Source organism: Coregonus clupeaformis, chromosome 40 (assembly GCF_020615455.1).
Source record: "Coregonus clupeaformis isolate EN_2021a chromosome 40, ASM2061545v1, whole genome shotgun sequence".
NCBI lineage: Eukaryota > Metazoa > Chordata > Actinopteri > Salmoniformes > Salmonidae > Coregonus > Coregonus clupeaformis.
In genome coordinates, this window is record NC_059231.1 from 1,394,501 (window position 1) to 1,409,896 (window position 15,396).

At 40.6% G+C, this 15,396-nt stretch overlaps 1 pseudogene; it reads right to left on the minus strand.

Moving 5' to 3' along the window:
• Positions 1 to 2: 2 nt before the first annotated feature.
• On the minus strand, positions 3 to 15,192 carry LOC123482906 (annotated as a pseudogene).
• Positions 15,193 to 15,396: the final 204 nt, after the last annotated feature.

The following is a 15,396-nucleotide window of genomic DNA, read 5'->3' on the forward strand; positions in this document are numbered from 1 at the left end:
AAGAAAAAATGCATTGTTGGTTAAGGGCTTGTAAGTAAGCATTCCACTGTAAAGTCTTGATTTGATTTGATTTAATTGTCGGTTACACGACTATATGACAATTGTGCCAGCCCTAATATCAGGAAGTTGTCTTTTTTGTGCGTACATTAGTACTTTGAGAGCTTTGGATGGTAGCCAATATACTGTATTCACAAATTCCAAACCCTCTGATATAGTTTGCAACTCCACGGATAATTGAGGTCTCCAAGATCACGAACGAAGACACTCCAACTGCAGTTGGCCTAGACAAAAACATAGGAAAGAGAACATACTATCAGCACTATTAGCAGATGTATGTTATTAATGCAGATTCATGTCATTAAAGAATATCAAAACTATTCAAGAACATACAGCAAATGAGATGTTAAGCAGATTCCAACTTACTTGTTTTCCATCCTTTTTAATATTATTTCTTGAAAATAGGCTTTCTAGGGGAAAGCAAAGATAAAAAAATAATAATTAGTAATTAGAGAACAAAGCACAGCACTTAGACAGTTATCTCCATGTACAAAATCAATGCACAAGTTCACCTGTCACACAGGATTCAATACATTTACTTTACATGCTGGTATTATACAATACAAGGATCGCAACATAATGGATACTTACGTAGAGCCGGCAGAGTTGGCAGAGCCGCCAGAGTCAACAGAGCGGGAAGAGCCATTTGAAGAGCTTGAGAAAACGGTTCTTTCTCTGTTGGACGTTCTGTCAGAACCTTAAATACATAAACATTCATCCTGAACTTTCCAGAACAAAATACACTTTAAAACAGCAGAAGATTATTTACTTAGAAAATGGATTGCACTAAAATATTAGTGGAATAATCTTTTTCATTGCATGTAAACAGCATATCCTGTATATGACCATAATCTATTGACAATAATCACAGTGTTGTGTGCATGTAAATGTGAGTAAGATCCCTCCCACAAGCTACGTTTTTTCTCTCTGTCACCCTCCACAATTACGCTTCACCTTCTTTGTGCTTGTGATGTGTGGATAAACAAACAACAAACTGAAAGTTATTTCTGGGGGAGGAGAGGCCACCATGTAGACTTAGGTTTGTTTTTAAGAACATGTAAGAGGTCTGGATGATCAATAAACTCAAAACTTGACAGCGTCTTCAGGTCCACAAAAATACCTTGCATCAAGTCATCGGTGCATTTAAAGTGACATTTAGATGAATTTGCATTCATAGACTGGTTTCAGATTGTTCATTGAAGAACCCGTTTTCAACCCCGACTATGAAGCTATACAAATACAGGAATTAAACGTCTTAAAGTGGTCTCTTGAGTCGTGCACTGGAGAGCATCAGCTGGTTGACTCACTGAAAAGCAGCATATTTCTTATTTTAACATTAAACTGTGAAAATCACATCAGTTTCTACTTTCCTTACTGATACTGGGGACATTTAAACATGAACGCATTAATGGAAGACTTAGCGATACAACATCACCAGAGCAGTTGGGTGACGTATGAAGTCTCTCCACCACAGACCATATATCTATGCTCCCAACAGTGTATGGTGATGTCATATTGCTGAGTCAATGGATTTGATACATCTCTGCTTCAATTTCCCAGGTTTCAAGTACGCAAAGTAGATTGAAAACATACGAGTGGGGTCACTTATCAATATAAAAATGTATTATCACTGACAATAACTCTCCACGTGGCAGGTTTTGCTAGGGGGAAATAAATGTTTTTTAAATGTTTTATTTCAATCAGTAATGGAGGAAATGCCTTGACTGATTATTTACATAATTTTTGCAAAGGTCTTTAACGTTCAACTCCTCAAATTATACTCTTAATGAAAAGGAAAACAACTGCCAGACTGAAATTCTTTACTGCCGAAGGGTCATACTTGAGTCCACTGAGATTTACACATAAAATAACTTCTGTCTTACCATGATCACTGTATTGTTTAGTAGACACTGCAGCAATTGAGTACAGTAGTTAGAAACCCCTCCTTGAGTACAGTAGTTAGAAACCCCTCATTGAGTACAGTAGTTAGAAATCCCTCCTTGAGTACAGTAGTTAGAAACCCCTCATTGAGTATAGTAGTTTGAAACCCCTCATTGAGTACAGTAGTTTGAAACCCCTCATTGAGTACAGCAGTTTGAAACCCCTCATTGAGTACAGCAGTTTGAAACCCCTCATTGAGTACAGCAGTTTGAAACCCCTCATTGAGTACAGTAGTTCGAAACCCCTCATTGAGTACAGTAGTTCGAAACCCCTCATTGAGTACAGTAGTTCGAAACCCCTCATTGAGTACAGTAGTTAGAAACCCCTCATTGAGTACAGTAGTTAGAAACCCCTCATTGAGTACAGTAGTTTGAAACCCCTCATTGAGTACAGTAGTTAGGGGGAGTGACGAGCTCTACAGCAGAGTCTCAGCACTCAATCGCTGGTTGAAAACTGTTTTCTGCCCCTCCCAAAAGATAGAATTTGTAGATAATTGGCCCTCTTTCTGGGACTCACCCACAAACAGGACCAAGCCTGACCTGCTGAGGAGTGACGGACTCCATCCTAGCTGGAGGGGTGCTCTCATCTTATCTACCAACATAGATAGGGCTCTAACTCCTCTAGCCCCACAGTGAAATAGGGTGCAGGCCAGGCAGCAGGCTGTTAGCCAACCTGCCAGCTTAGTGGAGTCTGCCAATAGCACAGTCAGTGTAGTCAGCTCAGCCATACCCATTGAGACTGTGTCTGTGCCTCGACCTAGGTTGGGCAAAACTAAACATGGCGGTGTTCGCCTTAGCAATCTTATTAGGATAAAGACCTCCTCCATTCCTGCCATTATTGAAAGAGATCGTGATACCTCACATCTCAAAATAGGGTTACTTAATGTTAGATCCCTCACTTCAAAGGCAGTCATAGTCAATGAACTAATCACTGATCATAATCTTGATGTGATTGGCCTGACTGAAACATGGCTTAAGCCTGATGAATTTGCTGTGTTAAATGAGGCCTCACCTCCTGGTTACACTAGTGACCATATTCCCCGTGCATCCCGCAAAGGCGGAGGTGTTGCTAACATTTACGATAGCAAATTTCAATTTACAAAAAAAAAATGGCGTTTTTCGTCTTTTGAGCTTCTAGTCATGAAATCTATGCAGCCTACTCAATCACTTTTTATAGCTACTGTTTACAGGCCTCCTGGGCCATATACAGCGTTCCTCTCTGAGTTTCCTGAATTCCTATCAGACCTTGTAGTCATAGCAGATCATATTCTAATTTTTGGTGATTTTAATATTCACATGGAGAAGTCCACAGACCCACTCCAAAAGTCTTTCGGAGCCATCATCGACTCAGTGGGTTTTGTCCAACATGTCTCTGGACCTACTCACTGCCACAGTCATACTCTGGACCTAGTTTTGTCCCATGGAATAAATGTTGTAGATCTGAATGTTTTTCCACAAAATCCTGGACTATCGGACCACCATTTTATTACGTTTGCAATCGCAACAAATAATCTGCTCAGACCCCAACCAAGGAGCATCAAAAGTTGTGCTATAAATTCTCAGACAACACAAAAATTCCTTGATGCCCTTCCAGACTCCTTCTGCCTACCCAAGGACGTCAGAGGACAAAAATCAGTTAACCACTTAACTGAGGAACTCAATTTAACCTTGCGCCATACCCTAGATGCAGTTGCACCCCTAAAAACGAAAAACATTTGTCATAAGAAACTAGCTCCCTGGTATACAGAAAATACCCGAGCTTTGAAGCAAGCTTCCAGGAAATTGGAACGGAAATGGCGCCACACCAAACTGGAAGTCTTCCGACTAGCTTGGAAAGACAGTACCGTGCAGTACCGAAGAGCCCTCACTGCTGCTCGATCATCCTACTTTTCCAACTTAATCGAGGAAAATAAGAACAATCCAAAATTTCTTTTTGATACTGTTGCAAAGCTAACTAAAAAGCAGCATTCCCCAAGAGAGGATGGCTTTCACTTCAGCAGTAATAAATTCATGAACTTCTTTGAGGAAAAGATCATGACCATTAGAAAGCAAATTACGGACTCCTCTTTGAATCTGCGTATTCCTCCAGGGCTTAGCTGTCCTGGATCTGCACAGCTCTGCGAGGGCCTGGGATCGGGAGAGACACTTAAGTGTTTTAGTACTATATCTCTTGACACAATGATGAAAATAATCATGGCCTCTAAACCTTCAAGCTGCATACTGGATCCTATTCCTACTAAACTGCTGAAGGAGCTGCTTCCTGTGCTTGGCCCTCCTATGTTGAACATAATAAACAGCTCTCTATCCACCGGATGTGTACCAAACTCACTAAAAGTGGCAGTGATAAAGCCTCTCTTGAAAAAGCCAAACCTTGACCCGGAAAATATAAAAAACTATCGGCCTATATCGAATCTTCCATTCCTCTCAAAAATTTTAGAAAAAGCTGTTGCGCAGCAACTCACTGCCTTTCTGAAGACAAACAATGTATACGAAATGCTTCAGTCTGGTTTTAGACCCCATCATAGCACTGAGACTGCACTTGTGAAGGTGGTAAATGACCTTTTAATGGCGTCAGACCGAGGCTCTGCATCTGTCCTCGTGCTACTAGACCTTAGTGCTGCCTTTGACACCATCGATCACCACATTCTTTTGGAGAGACTGGAAACCCAAATTGGTCTACACGGACAAGTTCTGGCCTGGTTTAGATCTTACCTGTCGGAAAGATATCAGTTTGTCTCTGTGAATGGTCTGTCCTCCGACAAATCAACTGTACATTTCGGTGTTCCTCAAGGTTCCGTTTTAGGACCACTATTGTTTTCACTATATATTTTACCTCTTGGGGATGTTATTCGAAAACATAATGTTAACTTTCACTGCTATGCGGATGACACACAGCTGTACATTTCAATGAAACATGGTGAAGCCCCAAAATTGCCCTCGCTAGAAGCCTGTGTTTCAGACATAAGGAAGTGGATGGCTGAAAACTTTCTACTTTTAAACTCGGACAAAACAGAGATGCTTGTTCTAGGTCCCAAGAAACAAAGAGATCTTCTGTTAAATCTGACAATTCATCTTGATGGTTGTAAAGTCGTCTCAAATAAAACTGTGAAGGACCTCGGCGTTACTCTTGACCCTGATCTCTCTTTTGACGAACATATCAAGACTGTTTCAAGGACAGCTTTTTTCCATCTACGTAACATTGCAAAAATCAGAAATTTTCTGTCCAAAAATGATGCAGAAAAATTAATCCATGCATTTGTTACTTCTAGGTTAGACTACTGCAATGCTCTACTTTCCGGCTACCCGGATAAAGCACTAAATAAACTTCAGTTAGTGCTAAATACGGCTGCTAGAATCCTGACTAGAACCAAGAAATTTGATCATATTACTCCAGTGCTAGCTTCCCTACACTGGCTTCCTGTTAAGGCAAGGGCTGATTTCAAGGTTTTACTGTTAACCTATAAAGCGTTACATGGGCTTGCTCCTACCTATCTTTCCGAGTTGGTCCTGCCGTACATACCAATACGTACGCTACGGTCACAAGACGCAGGCCTCCTAATTGTCCCTAGAATTTCTAAGCAAACAGCGGGAGGCAGGGCTTTCTCCTATAGATCTCCATTTTTATGGAACAGTCTGCCTACCCATGTGAGAGACGCAGACTCGGTCTCAACCTTTAAGTCTTTACTGAAGACTTATCTCTTCAGTAGGTCATATGATTGAGTGTAGTCTGGCCCAGGAGTGTGAAGGTGAACGGAAAGGCTCTGGAGCAACGAACAGCCCTTGCTGTCTCTGCCAGGCCGGTTCCCCTCTCTCCACTGGGGTTCTCTGCCTCTAACCCTGTTACAGGGGCTGAGTCACTGGCTTGCTGGTGCTCTTTCATGCCGTCCCTAGGAGGGGTGCGTCACTTGAGTGGGTTGAGTTACTGACGTGATCTTCCTGTCTGGGTTGGCGCCCCCCCTTGGTTTGTGCTGTGGTGGAGACCTCTGTGGGCTATACTCGGCCTTGTCTCAGGATTGTAAGTTGGTGGTTGAGGATATCCCTCTAGTGGTGCGGGGGCTGTGCTTTGGCAGAGTGGGTGGGGTTATATCCTTCCTGTTTGGCCCTGTCCGGGGTTTCTTCGGATGGGGCCACAGTGTCTCCGGACCGCTCCTGTCTCAGCCTCCAGTATTTATGCTGCAGTAGTTTATGTGTCGGGGGGCTGGGGTTAGTTGGTTATACCTGGAGTACTTCTCCTGTCTTATCCAGTGTCCTGTGTGAATTTAAGTATGCTCTCTCTAATTCTCTCGTTCTCTCTTTCTCTCTGAGAACCTGAGCCCTAGGACCATACGTCAGGACTACCGGGCATGCTGACACCTTGCTGTCCCCAGTCCGCCTGGCCTTGCTGCTATTCCAGTTTCAACTGTTCTGCCTGCGGTTACGAAACCCCTACCTGTCCCAGACCTGCTGTTTTCAACTCTTAATGATCGGCTATGAAAAGCCAACTGAGAGACCTGAGCCCTAGGACCATACGTCGGGACTACCGGCCGTGGTGACTCCTTGCTGTCCCCAGTCCGCCTGGCCTTGCTGCTATTCCAGTTTCAACTGTTCTGCCTGCGGTTATGGAACCCCTACCTGTCCCAGACCTGCTGTTTTCAACTCTTAATGATCGGCTATGAAAAGCCAACTGAGATTTATTCCTGATTATTATTTGACCATGCTTGTCACTTATGAACATTTTTGAACATCTTGGCATGGTTCTGTTATAATCTCCACCCGGCACAGCCAGAAGAGGACTGGCCACCCCTCATAGCCTGGTTCCTCTCTAGGTTTCTTCCTAGGTTTTGGCCTTTCTAGGGAGTTTTTCCTAGCCACCGTGCTTCTACACCTGCATTACTAGCTGTTTGGGGTTTTAGGCTGGGTTTCTGTACAGCACTTCGAGATATTAGCTGATGTACGAAGGGCTATATAAAATAAAATTGATTGATTGATTGAGTAGTTAGAAACCTCTCATTGAGTACAGTAGTTTGAAACCCCTCATTGAGTACAGTAGTTCGAAACCCCTCATTGAGTACATTAGTTCGAAACCCCTCATTGAGTACAGTAGTTTGAAACCCCTCATTGAGTACAGTAGTTAGAAACCCCTCATTGAGTACAGTAGTTTGAAACCCCTCATTGAGTACAGTAGTTAAAAACCTCTCATTGAGTACAGTAGTTTGAAACCCCTCATTTTCCAGTATTATCAACAGGGATATATAGTGGTTAAAAGAATAGGTGGGAACTTACCTTTTCCGTTGCAGAACTTCTTTATCATTACGAAAACCACTTGGATAATAGGAGAAAAAGATGTGGCAGTTAGTTTTTTCCTCATCATCGGTAATCTAAATCATATCAATCTGTTTCAATCATTTCAATGACTAAACTAAATACATCTAACACTATGGTGTTGTGTGTTATTGACATTCAAATGTACTGATGCACTGGATGTTTTAGTTGTTGCCACATTTGTGTGTCTGCTGGTGTCTATGGCGGTGAAGAGGGCTTGACATACCAACAAAGATGACCAATACCAAGACCACTGAGACAATGATGATGGAGATGTCCTGCCCTGAGATCAAAGAAGAATTGCTCAATGTGAATACATTTGATTTCAAGACTAACATCACACTATTAGGAAGACATCGATTAGATAATTCATCAAGTTGTGTTAAATCGTGATTAAAACTCATCAGACTCTAGGGTTCAGAGGGTCACAACATCACTTCACAGCAGCCCCTAAGAATGCACGTTTGAAAAGAGGCTGTCATATACAACTGGTTTGCTAGTTGATGAATAACATAGAAAAGTCTAGAACATAACATTTAGATGTAACATTTAGAAACAAAAACCTGGATTCCCAGGGTCCTTGAGAACTGATTTGGATAATAGGAGAACTACTAACTTTGAGTATGCCTGCTGTTGCTGCGAATGCTGTCCCTGTTAGCAGACAGAACCACATCACCGCTAATGTGTTGGACAGTGCATGTGTAGTCGTGCTTCTGTAGGTCTTCAGGGGACACAGTGAGATGGATTCTCTTCTGATACGTCCCATCCCCGTTAGGCAGGGTCTCTTCATGCTCCACATCATCATGGATCTCTACTCCATCTCTTCTCCAAAATATCATGGTAGCGTCTGGATAGAAGCCTGTTGCATGGCAGGTCACACGATCGGAGGGTTCTTTCTAAAGCAGTGCGGTGGGACTGTGGAAAGCAAATATACAAACATCAGGATATTGATCAAATATACAAACATCAGGATATTGATCAAATATACAAACATCAGGATATTGATCAAATATACAAACATCAGGATATTGATCAAATATACAAACATCAGGATATTGATCAAATATACAAACATCAGGATATTGATGAAATATACAAACATCACAATATTGATCAAATATACAAACATCAGGATATTGATCAAATATACAAACATCAGGATATTGATCAAATCTATACACCTCTACAGAGTTTATTTTGTTATTCAGATGACAGCATCTGGCAGTACACTATTCCACAGATGATGGCTACTGGACAAGTCAACAACACTGACTGCATGTTTGAATAATCTAACAGTATGTACACGTCATTAGAATTTCCAAGACATAGAAATAGTAAACCCACTCAAATTGTGCAAAAAACGAATTAATTCTTAATAATACCTTTCCTATCCAGCATGCTTTGATAAGAAACATATTTCTTCAGCCATTCAATACAGGTATGGGTTAGATAGTGAGTTTTGGCTTTAAGCTTAGAACCATCAGCATCCCACTTCAATTTGGTCCTAAGTCCCTGCAGAACAGGTGCAATCCATCTTTCTTGCTCCAGATCAAATGACAGGAAGTCCTCTCCTCCATATCCATACAGTTCATGTCCATCTGTAGCATTAGTTTCCTCATTCCACTCACAGCTATACATTTTCTGCAAAGCAAGGGCACCTAAAGGGAAACCAACATAATAACATTGATCCTTCAGTGTTCAATGAGTGTTTACTGTTAGCTATCTATCAAAACATGTTCTGATGATGGCCTACTAACTTGTCTGGTTGAAGCGTTCTCTTGCAGTGTCCATGTTGGTTTTGAACACCTTCTCAGTGTCCATAAACAGTTGTGTATTTCTTCTCCAGAAGTATGCATCCACAGCTATTTTTACCCACTCCTGTCGAGCTACCACTTGCTTTGTAGAGCTGTCATAGAAATAAATTGGTTGCTCATCCAAATACGCAACAGCGCTGAACTCTGGAAGGCCAGTAGATTGTGGGAGCGCTGTGTAGAAATATTTCAGGGCATGGGTAGCTAGAAAAAAAATCACAAGCACAGGTATAAATTAATGGATGGAAACGGAAGCAATCCTGTTACATAAACACACACAATTACTTATTGAAATCATGGTAGCAGTAGTAGCATAACAGTATAATAATCATGGTAGCACTAGTGGTATAACAGAATAATAATCATGGTATCACTAGTGGTATAACAGTATAATCATCATGGTAGCACTAGTGGTATAACAGAATAATAATCATGGTAGCACTAGTGGCATAACAGTATAATAATCATGGTAGCACTAGTGGTATAACAGAATAATAATCATGGTAGCACTAGTGGTATAACAGAATAATAATCATGGTAGCACTAGTGGTATAACAGTATAATAATCATGGTAGCACTAGTGGTATAACAGTATAATAATCATGGTAGCACTAGTGGTATAACAGAATAATAATCATGGTAGCACTAGTGGTATAACAGAATAATAATCATGGTAGCACTAGTGGTATAACAGTATAATAATCACGGTAGCACTAGTGGTATAACAGAATAATAATCATGGTAGCACTAGTGGTATAACAGAATAATAATCATGGTAGCACTAGTGGTATAACAGAATAATAATAATGGTAGCACTAGTGGTATAACAGAATAATAATCATGGTAGCACTAGTGGTATAACAGTATAATAATCATGGTAGCACTAGTGGTATAACAGAATAATAATCATGGTAGCACTAGTGGTATAACAGAATAATAATCATGGTAGCACTAGTGGTATAACAGAATAATAATAATGGTAGCACTAGTGGTATAACAGTATAATAATCATGGTAGCACTAGTGGTATAACAGAATAATAATCATGGTAGCACTAGTGGTATAACAGTATAATAATCATGGTAGCACTAGTGGCATAATAGTATAATAATCATGGTATCACTAGTGGCATAACAGTGAACAGGCCATTTATGACCTACCTGTTGAACTGTTAAAACCTGGGCCACTGACATTCTTACACAGTCACACCACTTCTGCTGCTGCCATACTGTTTATTAGTATTATTATTATTATTAATCCATGCCTACATGTCCATATTTACCTCAGTATCCCTGCACATTGTAAATGTGATACTGGCATATACTGTAGCTTCCTCTTTTATTGAGTATGTCTAGAGATTTTATGTTGTTATTAGTTCTACTTTTTGATATTGAATACGCCATTGTTGGGTAGGGCAAGAAAGTCAAGCATTTCATTGTGCTGGTGCAAGTGACAACTAAAACTTTGACCTTGTAACATTGTGTGTTTACAAAAACAATGGAGCACAGCCTATTTTAGGTCAGTGTTTCCCAACCCTGGTCCTCCAGTACCCCCAACAGTATACATTGTCGTTGTAGCCCTGGACAAACGCACCTCATTCAACTCATTGAGGGCTTGATGATTAGTTGACCAGTTGAATCAGGTGTGCTTGTCCAGGGCTTATATTTGAGGTACAGTCTAATGGGGAAAGGCCGTTGTACTTATGAGGCATGTGTTCAAGAATCAATGATTAAATATAGTTAATTAATATAAATGTCTATTAGACTGTTGGTCTAGGCCTATTGCACATACCTATTTATAGGTCACGTTCTTTCAAATCATGGGGTAGGCTATATATTTCAATATGTAGCTATATATTTCAATATGTTATGTACCCTTCGTGGGAACAAAAATACTCACCTGCGCATGTGATGGGAATACCAGCCATGTAAAAATATGAACAACTGTATTTTGAAACTATTAGAAATAGCCTAGTCCTAGCAGTAACTTGATACGCCGATGCAAAACAATCACATTTCTTACATTTCTTTACACAATGTGTGTACTTGACTTATATGTCTTAAGTAGCCTGTTTTGTGTAGGCTCCATGTTTTTTTGCCTCCTAGAAAATAGAAATAATGCCAAATCTGTTTCTCTATTCAGACCAGGGGCGGTGTGTTCATTAGGGCGATATGGGCGACGCACTGCCAAACGGGAAAAGGAAGGGATTTTTTTTCTAATCAATTATATCACGGCAACAGTAGTTATCAGTGTTCTAATCTAGATGTCTGATCTGCCACTAAATGTCCAATCAGGCTAAAGTCGTGCTTCAAATGGCCCCGCCCCTTTTGGGGCGATTTCAGTCAGGTTGAAAATCGCCCCAGAAGTCTGTCATAGCCTCTCATGTAAAATCTTTTTTTTTCAAATATCAGAGCTTTCAATACAATCTCTATGGGTTTCTGAGGGCTTGCACTTACGCGCTTTCGTCATACGTAACATAACCATGAACGTAACTAAGAAAAGAGCGGGTAGCAGCGTCAATCAATTCACGTACTACTATCAAAAGATGGCTAGCGTTCAGTGCAACTCGATTGTCTCTTTGAAAGAAGTTCACATCAAAGACCATTCAAAACGAGCTACTGGAGTGTATGCTAGCGGTCATGAGGGAACATATTGTGGAGGAGGTGAAGTCGGCGAACTTCGTAGCTATCCAAGCTGACGAGACCACGGACGTTTCTACACAGACACAGCTGGTGCTTGTGCTGAGGTACATAGATAGCAACCACAAAGTGCAGGAGCGCTTTTTTGAGTTCCTTCCCATCTCGGAATCAACCTGTCTCAATCGCCAGTGTGCTTTTGGAGAGACTGAACGGTCTTTTTGCCGACGACGAGAAAGTCAAACTGTGGTGCACTGGCACTGTACCAGGTTCTCATGAGCTACAACCTCCAGGAGACGTTCTCTGAGACTGTGACTCTGTTGAACATCCTCATAACTACTCCCATGACAACAGCTGAAGCTGAGAGATGTTTCTCAACTTCAACACGAGTTAAGACATTCCTGCGAAATTCAATGGGCCAGGAACGTCTGAATGCACTGGCCATGCTTTCCATGGAGAGGGAACTAGTCCTCAGCATGCCTGATTTCAATGAGAAAGTCATTGACCGCTTTGCTGCATTGAAAGAGAGAAGAGAACAGTTTCAGTACAAGTAATGTAGCCTCTCTCTCTCTTTGTCCCTCCCTGTCTGTCTCTTTAACACACACACGCCCAAATCAGTTCACAGTTGATGTTGTTTAAAATAGTTATTTTTCATTTTTTTTAAAGTAAAAAAAGTAAAAAAAAATCTGTTCATGTACATTTTTACAAATCTATACAATTGGCCAGAATATGGTTGTTCATATTTACAAATCTATACAATTGGCCAGAATATGGTTGTTCATTTTTACAAAGCCATACAGATAGCTGTGTTTATTTTATTTTCAAATTCTGTTTTCAGGCAAAATGTCTATCACTGTTCATTTTCACAAATCTATACAAGAGGGCAGAATATGGAAGTCTATAAAAATTTCTTATTACCAATAACTTGCATCAATGTTTTCAGTAGCCTCTATCAAAAGCTCCTGCTTGCTTGTTGTGAATTATGCTCAGGTGCACATATTTCCAATTCAACCATGAGGCAAAAAATGTGGTAAAAGCTCTTGTTGATCCTGCAATCTGAACAAATACCAAGATGCTGTATTTTCAGCTGATATTTCATTTGTTTATGGAAATGCATATTGTTTATGCAGTGTTGAGGAATGTGAAAGAACACCCTTGGTGTCCACATCACCAACGAACTATCATGGTCCAAACACACCAAGACAGTCGTGAAGAGGGCACGACAAAGCCTATTCCCCCTCAGGAGACTAAAAAGATTTGGCATGGGTCCTCAGATCCTCAAAAAATTCTACAGCTGCACCATCGAGAGCATCCTGACTGGTTGCATCACCGCCTGGTATGGCAACTGCTTGGCCTCTGACCGCAAGGCACTACAGAGGGTAGTGCGTACGGCCCAGTACATCACTGGGGCAAAGCTCCCTGCCATCCAGGACCTCTATACCAGGCGGTGTCAGAGGAAGGCCCTCAAAATTGTCAAAGACTCCAGCCACCCTAGTCATAGACTGTTCTCTCTGCTACCGCACGGCAAGCGGTACCGGAGTGCCAAGTCTAGGTCCAAAAGACTTCTCAACAGCTTCTACCCCCAAGCCATAAGACTCCTGAACAGCTAATCATGGCTACCCGGACTATTTGCACTGCCCCCCCACCCCATCCTTTTACGCTGCTGCTACTCTGTTAAGTAAGTATTTATGCATAGTCACTTTAACTCTACCCACATGTACATATTACCTCAACTACCTCAACTAGCCGGTGCCCCCGCACATTGACTCTGCAACGGTACCCCCCTGTATATATAGCCTCCCTACTGTCACTTTATTTTACTGTATATATAGCCTCCCTACTGTCACTTTATTTTACTTCTGCTCTTTTTTTCTCAACACTTTTTTTGTTGTTGTTTTATTCTTACTTTTTTTGTTTAAAATAAATGCACTGTTGGTTAAGGGCTGTAAGTAAGCATTTCACTGTAATGTCTGCACCTGTTGTATTCGGCGCATGTGACCAATACAATTTGATTTGATTTGATTATTTTTACTGTGATAACTTATTTTGCTTTTGTAAGCCAACACTTTTGAGATCAGTCAATAAATGCTTCTGGCATTGACTTATATGCTGCCCCTGTCTTCATGTTGTTGCTGGACATATCTTTTTTTAAATGTGTGTAGGTCACCTAAATCATCAGAAAAATTGCCCCCCCTGAGAATTTTTTCAGGAGCCGCCACTGATTCAGACAGAAGACGTACAATTAAGTTTTATAATTTTATGGATGTAAACACACGCATAATGACCTATTAAAATCATGGTAGGACTAGCAGCATAACAGTGAAGATGGTAAGCCTTTTGACAACTGAGTCCTACTTTGATATCTGGTATGTTGGTTTACAAAAACAAATGGAAACAATGGACCACAGCCTTGAAATGCAGGTATAGCCTATCGGGGTAAGACGGTAATTAACTTTATGAAGAATGGTATTCTTCAAGAATAAATGATTACATATAATGAATTGGTATGTCCACTGGACAGGAGGGCCTTTTGTACATCCAGTACCTTGGTACACTAATTATAGGTCACATGCTTTCAAATCAAGGAATAGACTAAATATTTATATTTGATGTACCTCTTGAGTGAGAAAAAAAAATAACTGACCTGCGCATGTCATGAGAATCCAATACGTTACCAATATGGTAGAAATATGAACAATCCTAATTGAAACTTGATACCTCAATCGAAGCAAAACAATTTAAGGGAACGAGATCAACTTTGGACACGCGTGATTGGTTGAAAAATCCAGTTGTACTCATCATCACTTATATCTAGGTAAACTGTACAGGTGCCGGTTGTAAGTGAACGTAACTTCGAGAGATCACGTTGAAAGACACAATAGGCTATACTGAAGATTTAAAAAAATGGTTTCATTGACTTATAAATTGAGTAATATTGTGCCACGGTAATTTAGTAAGATATCCAGGGCAGGTGATTGTAGCCTAGTGTTAAGAGATTTAGCTACAAGAAAAGCTACATTTCTTTAAACAATGAGTGCGCTTGCCTTAGAAGTCTAAAGTGGCCTGTTTTGTGAATGCTCTTCATTTGTTTAGCCTCCTAGAAAATATAAATAATGTCAAATCTGTTTCCTCTATTTGGGATAGAAGACATATAACGTTAGACTACGATTAGGTTTTTCTTTTTTATATCATCAACCCTTCCCTGGCTGCAGAGCCCGACACTCAGTTTGGCCAATAATCTCGGAACTCAACCTACATTAACGGTACCACATTCAAGTCTATAAGAAATAGCGTTGTTGGATTGTGGTTATTTTACTACAAAAACAGCATTTGATTTAAGGCAATTATTTAGCCGCTTTAAGCCTAACCAAACAATATAAATGCTCTCACCTGAGTATACTGTAGACACGCTGAGACACAACCATATCACCTGGATTTGGCCTATCATGTTTAATGTACAACAACCGTTAGTGTATCGTATTTATATGCGCACACAAATGGGCGCACACAAATGTAGCGAATGATTAATATGGCCTTAACACGGTCACATGTAACTAGGCAGAAATCAGTCTGCCAACCGCCCTAAAAAGCATAAAATAAAATAAAATCCTGCTGGAATTGTTTTTCCACATTGAAAATACATTTGCAACTC